Consider the following 9,313-nt stretch of genomic DNA (forward strand, 5'->3'; position numbering starts at 1 on the left):
TGGGATAAGCTTGGCATGGATTTTATCACTGGATTGCCCAGGACTCGTTCAGGCTATGACTCTATCTGGGTTGTAGTCGACCGTTTGACAAAAGTAGCTCATTTCATCTCGGTGAAGACCACCTATACGAGTGCTAAGTTGGCGAAGATATACATGACCAGGATCGTATGTCTGCATGGAGTTCCGAGGACCATTGTATCGGATAGAGGAACTCAGTTTACCTCAAAGTTTTGGAATCGGTTGCATGAGACTTTGGGTACTAGGCTAGAGTTTAGTACAGCCTTTCATCCACAGACAGATGGACATGCCGAGAGAGTCAGTCAGATTCTGGAGGACATGTTGAGAGCTTGTGCGTTAGATTATGGATCTAGTTGGGACGACAATTTACCATATGCAGAGTTCTCTTATAACAACATCTATCAAGCCAGTTTGAAGATGGCCCCTTTCAAAGCTTTGTACATAAGGAGGTGCAAGACACCGTTATTATGGGATGAAGTTGGAGATCGACAGTTGTTCGGACCAGATTTAATCAAAGATTCCGAGGAGAAGGTTAAGTTGATTCACGACAGACTCAAGGTAGCCCAGTCTAGGCAAAAGAGTTATGCGGATTCTAAACTCAAGGAGACAGTTTACGAAGTCGGAGACAGAGTTTATCTTCGTTTGTCCCCGCTTCGAGGAGGTAAGTGTTTTGGAGTTAAGGGAAAGTTAGTACCACGTTTTGTGGGACCATACCCGAGTTTTGGAACGTATGGGAGAAGTTGCATACAGGCTGGAATTGCCAGAAGGATTGTCAGGAGTTCACGATGTGTTTCACGTTTCCCAGTTGAAGAAGTGCCACGCGGAGATGGCCGATATTCCTCTGAGAGATACAGTGCCACTGGAAGTGATTCAGTTAGATAGTGATTTGACTTATGAGGAGAATCCAGTCAAGATTCTCGAGTTTTCTAGCCGAGTTACTCGCAGCAAGGTTATCAAGTTTTGCAAAGTTCAGTGGAGCCACCATACCAAGGAGGAAGCCACCTGGGAGCGAGAGGAAGACCTTTGTAGAGACCACCCAAACCTTTTTGCTGACCAACCCGAATCTCGAGGGTGAGATTCATCTTAAGGGGGGTAGGTTTGTAACATCCCAATTTTTCAACTTGGATGTTATACATAGATCATCATATGCACATCATATTTATTCTTGCATTTGGTTGAGATCCTAGAAATCTTAAGCAACTCAAGGACCCACGGAGAGAGTTGGAGGTTTCACAAAATTTCATATTTGAATTTATTTCAAATTTGAAGAAAGGATAAATTTGGTTCTATATTTTTTCTCTCCAAATAATTCTAATATTAAAAATAAATGAGACAAGATAATACGACTTCTTCAAAATCACAGAAATATTGGAGAAAGAATTTTAAAATCAAATTATGAATTTTCTGGTATTTTATTTGAATTAGAAAAATGTGCATTTTTTGAAAATTGCATTTTAGGCCAGAAAAATGTTCACTTTGTTCTAAATATTCTGTTGGGCGAGCAGCTCCTGGCCTCTTGTTAGTCCAGCGTCTCCTCCTAGAGTCATGCCGTCAGGGGACGGCAAGTCGCCGACGAGGCAAGAAGCTGGGGGCGAGTAGAGATTGGAAGCGCGCAGCAGAACAGAGGGGAATCGGGGCCTGGGACGACCAAAAATCCTAGGGTGGGCCGGAACACCGTGGGCACCCTGTAGAGATACACACCCGAGCGGTGAACATGCATTTTCGAAACTAATTTAGGAACATTTGGTTGACCAATTAAACAACTCTGTTTTAATAATATCAGATTCATATTTGAACAACTAAGCTTGTTTAGCTTGATGGGTGGAGCAGTGTTATTATGACACGAAGCACGTATTCTGATCGTATAGTGATCATAAAAGGGGGAAACTCTAAGCATATTTTTTTAGCAAAAGATGGTTTCCCCTCCGATTTCTATTAAAGAAACCACCACAGAACCAACACGATCAATTATACCCTAAGCATGATCAATTAAACCGTATTATGGCTGTGCCATGGCAGATTTGAAGCTGCAAATCAGAGAACTGATATTTAGCATCCATTGTTTGCTTCGAACTAAGAACTAAATTCTAAGAGCTGAAAAGAAAGTATAGTAACCAAGTTAAGATCTATTTTCTGGTTGAGATCAAAAAGTTGAGGAGATATGAAGTACCACCTCTCTTGTGGCGCCGTGTAGGCATCGGGGGTGCGATGGCTGTCGGTGGCGTTGAAGCAGATCTGCGATGGTAGACGGGTGCATCGGGGGATAAGTCCCATTGCGGTGGAAGATAAGATCGTGTGAGCGGCCCCGGCAAAGAGGACGACGGCACCGATGAAGCGAGAGGACGCAATGCAAGGCTATTGGTCTATTGCCGTGGATGAGAAACGTCCATCTCTAGCAGTGGACGACGCGGTCTTGGTAGGCGCTCCGACATGGTGGAGGAAGGTGGCGATGGATGTCGTGGAGGACGGCGGCGATGGATGGGGTGGCGGATGGAGGCTGGTGTGGGGATGGGGTGTTCTAGCACAGACGGTGTATGAATGGGAAAATGGAGGGAGAGGTACGGGAAACCATGTTTTTGGGACACGCCTGTCTGAAATATGGGAAAGTTACGAACTTAGGCCCCGTTTAAAATTTGGATGTCTCGTCGGTTGGGGATAGGACGGTAATCTCGCATCTCGCCAATATTTGCCCAGAGCGATTTCGGGCGAGGAGAGGGTGGTTGGCGCCCATGGTTAGCACCCACGGTGTATGAACGGGGCTAACAGGTAGGGCGGTTGTGTCACGTGTGAGTGAAGTTACAAACCTGCCCCTATTGAAAATATTTGCCTACATCGATTTCGGCCGAATCGAGTTTGTTTTGCCCCCACCGTGTATGAATGGGGAATGGAGGGAGAAACAGAGGTCTTTCGGATGAGGTTGAATCAAATGTGTTTTGCCGCCCATGTTTGACGCCCATCATGTCGGAATGGGCTCAAAGGCAGTCGTGTCACGTCTAATTGAAGTTACTAACCTACCCCTATTTAGAGTAGTGGAATTCGGGCCAATGGATTGTCCGTGTAATGGGTAGACAGTAATTTCCATCTCCCAAACACTTGGCTTCGGGCAGCCAACATGGGAGTGGACATTTTGCCGCTTCTTTCGAATGTTGGGACAATAAGCATCCACGTTTACCGTGGCAACTAAATTTGAATCCATTTTTTATTCCTATATGAATCTTTATAAATCATTCTATGTGTTTTTATATATCTTCAAAAGGACGACAAAGATGTATTCCACTGTCATATATGAATATGGTTTACAAATGCCGATACTCAAATTCAGAAGCTAGAATCCAGTTTAAGGTGAATTCGAATATTTGGAACACTTCATGTCCAACTCAAATGTCACACGCAGCATAATGTATACTCCCATTTAGATATGTACACAAGGGATGTATCAAGATTCAAATACCGAGTCAATCAACCAAGAACATACAGAACTAACAAACATATAAACACTTATAGAGTATATGGATCAATAATATCAACTAACATACATAAGCCAGGCCGCTATACTTTTTTTTTGGCTACAACAACATCCTTTTTTTAGCCAGCATCTTGGCCCTTTCCGATGCGTGCCACTTATGGTCCATCTATACAACTACTATTGTTGAATGCACATTCAACCTGATTGGCATATTTGTAGGTCTAGCACAACAATCCAAATGAAATGTCTCCGAGTCTTATCAATTAATACAGACTTGTGCTCAAATAAAATTACAAACCAAAAAAAACAATTATTACATGATCTCTAAAACAAATGGTTTGATTGATTACATGAACAGACAACACAAAGGTTATTCAATGATGGAAAGAACATTTCACCTATGATTTACCAAGTAGGAATTTAATTTCCTTTTTTCCTTCAGGACCTTAACAATCTGGTCAGTCTCAGCTTGCTTCATTTTGAAATCCACCAAATATTTAATGGTTGTCTTGAGTACTGCTTGTGATTGTGTTGTTTGCTTCCTCAACATGTCAACTTCATCTCTAAGTGCAGAAGCAGAATCTCTTTCTACCACTAGTTTATGATGGGTTTCATAGTAATTTCAAAAATTTTCCTACGCACACGCAAGATCATGTGATGCATAGCAACGAGGGGGAGAGTATTGTCTACGTACCCAACGCAGACCGACTGCGGAAGCGATGACACGACGTAGAGGAAGTAGTCGTACGTCTTCACGATCCAACCGATCAAGCACCGAAACTACGGCACCTCCGAGTTCAAGCACACGTTCAGCTCGATGACGATCCCCGGACTCCGATCCAGCAAAGTGTCGGGGAAGTGTTCCGTCAGCACGACGGCGTGGTGACGATCTTGATGAACTACAACAGCAGGGCTTCGCCTAAACTCCGCTACAGTATTATCGAGGAATATGGTGGCAGGGGGCACCGCACACGGCTAAGGAATCGATCACGTGGATCAACTTGTGTCAACTTGTGTGTCTTTGGGGTGCCTCTACCTCAGTATATAAAGGAGCCAAGGGGGGAGGGGGCGCCGGCCAAGAGAGAGAGGCGCAGGAGGAGTCCTACTCCTACCGGGAGTAGGACTCCCCCCCCCCAATCCTATTCCAACTAGGATTCCCAAGGGGGAAAGAGGGAGAGGGGTGGCCGGCCACCTCTCCTAGTCCTAATAGGACTAGGGGAAGGGGGGAGGCGCGCAGCCCCCTTGGGCTGCCCCTTTCTCCTTTCCACTAAGGCCCATGAAGGCCCATATGGCTCCCGGGGGGTTCCGGTAACCTCCCGGTAACCCGGTAAAATCCCGATTTCACCCGGAACACTTCCGATGTCCAAACATAGGCTTCCAATATATCAATCTTTACGTCTCGACCATTTCGAGACTCCTCGTCATGTCCGTGATCACATCCGGGACTCCGAACAACCTTTGGTACATCAAAATGCATAAAATCATAATATAACTGTCATCGTAACCTTAAGCGTGCGGACCCTACGGGTTCGAGAACAATGTAGACATGACCGAGACACGTCTCCGGTCAATAACCAATAGCGGGACCTGGATGCCCATATTGGCTCCTACATATTCTACGAAGATCTTTATCGGTCAGACCGCATAACAACATACGTTGTTCCCTTTGTCATCGGTATGTTACTTGCCCGAGATTCGATCGTCGGTATCCAATACCTAGTTCAATCTCGTTACCGGCAAGTCTCTTTACTCGTTCCGTAATACATCATCTCACAACTAACATATTAGTTGTAATGCTTGCAAGGCTTATGTGATGTGTATTGCCGAGAGGGCCCAGAGATACCTCTCCGACAATCGGAGTGACAAATCCTAATCTCGAAATACGCCAACCCAACATCGACCATTGGAGACACCTGTAGTACTCCTTTATAATCACCCAGTTACGTTGTGACGTTTGGTAGTACCCAAAGTGTTCCTCCGGTAAACGGGAGTTGCATAATCTCATAGTCATAGGAACATGTATAAGTCATGAAGAAAGCAATAGCAACATACTAAACGATCGGGTGCTAAGCTAATGGAATGGGTCATGTCAATTAGATCATTCTACTAATGATGTGACCTCGTTAATCAAATAACAACTCATTGTTCATGGTTAGGAAACATAACCATCTTTGATTAACGAGCTAGTCAAGTAGAGGCATACTAGTGACACTTTGTTTGTCTATGTATTCACACAAGTATTATGTTTCCGGTAAATACAATTCTAGCATGAATAATAAACATTTATCATGATTATAAGGAAATAAATAATAACTTTATTATTGCCTCTAGAGCATATTTCCTTCAGTCTCCCACTTGCACTAGAGTCAATAATCTAGATTACACTGTAATGATTCTAACACCCATGGAGCCTTGGTGCTGATCATGTTTTGCTCGTGGAAGAGGCTTAGTCAACGGGTCTGCAACATTCAGATCCGTATGTATCTTGCAAATCTCTATGTCTCCCACCTGGACTAGATCCCGGATGGAGTTGAAGCGTCTCTTGATGTGTTTGGTCCTTTTGTGAAATCTGGATTCCTTTGCCAAGGCAATTGCACCAGTATTGTCACAAAAGATTTTCATTGGACCCGATGCACTAGGTATGACACCTAGATCGGATATGAACTCCTTCATCCAGACTCCTTCATTTGCTGCTTCCGAAGCAGCTATGTATTCCGCTTCACATGTAGATCCCGCTACAACGCTTTGTTTAGAACTGCACCAACTGACAGCTCCACCGTTTAATGTAAACACGTATCCGGTTTGCGATTTAGAATCGTCCGGATCAGTGTCAAAGCTTGCATCAACGTAACCTTTTACGGTGAGCTCTTTGTCACCTCCATATACGAGAAACATATCCTTAGTCCTTTTCAGGTATTTTAGGATGTTCTTGTTAGGTTTCGTAGTAATTTCAAAAATTTTCCTACGCGCACACAGGATCATGTGATGCATAGCAACGAGAGGAGAGTGTTGTCTACGTACCCAACGCAGACCGACTGCGGAAGCGATGACACGACGTAGAGGAAGTAGTCGTACGTCTTCACGATCCAACCGATCAAGCACCGAAACTACGGCACCTCCGAGTTCGAGCACACGTTCAGCTCGATGACGATCCCCGGACTCCGATCCAGCAAAGTGTCGGGGAAGAGTTTCGTCAGCACGACGGCGTGGTGACGATCTTGATGAACTACAGCAGCAGGGCTTCGCCTAAACTCCGCTACAGTATTATCGAGGAATATGGTGGCAGGGGGCACCGCACACGGCTAAGGAATCGATCACGTGGATCAACTTGTGTCAACTTGTGTGTTTAGAGGTGCCCCTGCCTCCGTATATAAAGGAGGAGAGGAGGGGAGGCTGGCCGGCCAAAGAGAGAGGCGCAGGAGAGTCCTACTCCTTCTGGGAGTAGGATTCCTCCCCCCAATCCTAGTCCAACTAGGATTCCTCGGAGGGGAAGGGAGAGAGGGGGGCCGGCCACCTTCTCCTAGTCCTAATAGGACTAGGGGAGGGGGAAGAGGCGCAGCCACCTTGGGCTGCCCCTTTCTCCTTTCCACTAAGGCCCATGAAGGCCCATATGGCTCCCGGGGGGTTCCGGTAACCTCCCGGTAACCCGGTAAAATCCCGATTTCACCCGGAACACTTCCGATGTCCAAACATAGGCTTCCAATATATCAATCTTTATGTCTCGACCATTTCGAGACTCCTCGTCATGTCCGTGATCACATCCGGGACTCCGAACAACCTTCGGTACATCAAAATGCATAAACTCATAATATAACTGTCATCGTAACCTTAAGCGTGCGGACCCTACGGGTTCGAGAACAATGTAGACATGACCGAGACACGTCTCTGGTCAATAACCAATAGCGGGACCTGGATGCCCATATTGGCTCCTACATATTCTACGAAGATCTTTATCGGTCAGACCGCATAACAACATACGTTGTTCCTTTTGTCATCGGTATGTTACTTGCCCGAGATTCGATCGTCGGTATCCAATACCTAGTTCAATCTCGTTACCGGCAAGTCTCTTTACTCGTTCCATAATACATCATCTCACAACTAACATATTAGTTGTAATGCTTGCAAGGCTTATGTGATGTGTATTACCGAGAGGGCCCAGAGATACCTCTCCGACAATCGGAGTGACAAATCCTAATCTCGAAATACGCCAACCCAACATCGACCATTGGAGACACCTGTAGTACTCCTTTATAATCACCCAGTTACGTTGTGATGTTTGGTAGTACCCAAAGTGTTCCTCCGGTAAACGGGAGTTGCATAATCTCATAGTCATAGGAACATGTATAAGTCATGAAGAAAGCAATAGCAACATACTAAACGATCAGGTGCTAAGCTAATGGAATGGGTCATGTCAATCAGATCATTCAACTAATGATGTGACCTCGTTAATCAAATAACAACTCATTGTTCATGGTTAGGAAACATAACCATCTTTGATTAATGAGCTAGTCAAGTAGAGGCATACTAGTGACACTATGTTTGTCTATGTATTCACACATGTATTATGTTTCCGGTTAATACAATTCTAGCATGAATAATAAAAATTTATCATGAATATAAGGAAATAAATAATAACTTTATTATTGCCTCTAGGGCATATTTCCTTCAGTCTCCCACTTGCACTAGAGTCAATAATCTAGTTCACATTGTCATGTGATTTAACACCAATATTCATATCTGTATATGATTAACACCTATAGTTCACATCATCATGTGACCAACACCCAAAGGGTTTACTAAGGTGTGATCATGTTTTGCTCGTGAGAGAAGTTTAGTCAACGGGTCTGTCACATTTAGAGCCGTATGTATTTTGCAAATATTCTGTGTCTACAATGCTCTGTACGGAGCTACTCTAGCTAATTGCTCCCACTTTCAATATGTATCCAGATTAAGGCCTAGAGTCATCTGTATCGGTATAAAAGTTTGCACCGATGTAACTTTTACAACGAACTCTTTTATCACCTCCATAATCGAGAAACATCTCCTTAGTCCTTACTAAGGATATTCTTGACCGCTGTCCAGTGATCTACTATTAGATCAAAATTGTATTCCCTTGCCAAACTCAGAGCAAGGTATACAATATGTCTGGTTCACAGCATAGCATACTTTATAGAACCTATGACTGAGGCATAGGGAATGATTTTTCATTCTGTTTCTATTTTCTGCTGTGGTCGGGATTTGAGTCTTACTCAATTTCATACCTTTGCAACACAGGCAAGAACTCTTTCTTTAACTGTTCCATTTTGAACTATTTCAAAATCTTGCCAAGGTATGTACTCATTGAAAATCTTATCAAGCGTCTTGATCTATCTCAATAGATCTTGATGCTCAATATATAAGTAGCTTTTTACTGAGGTCTTTTCTTTTTAAAGAACTCCTTTAAAACACTCCTTTATGCTTTGCAGAAAAATTCTACATTATTTCTGATCAACAATATGTCACTCACATATACTAATCAGAAAGGCTGTAGTGCTCCCACTCACTTTATTGTAAATACAGGCTTCATCGTAAGTCCATATAAAACTATATGCTTTGATCAACTTATCAAAGCGTATATTCCAACTCCGAGATGCTTGCACCAGTCCATAGATGGATCGCTGGAGCTTGCACATTTAGTACCTTTAGGATTGACAAAACCTTCTGGTTGCATCATATACAACTCTTCTTTAATAAATCCATTAAGGAATGCAGTTTTGACATCCATTTGCCAGATTTCATAAAATGTGGCAATTGCTAACATGATTCAGATAGACTTAAGCATCGATACGA

This window comes from Triticum aestivum, chromosome 1B, assembly GCF_018294505.1.
Source record: "Triticum aestivum cultivar Chinese Spring chromosome 1B, IWGSC CS RefSeq v2.1, whole genome shotgun sequence".
NCBI lineage: Eukaryota > Viridiplantae > Streptophyta > Magnoliopsida > Poales > Poaceae > Triticum > Triticum aestivum.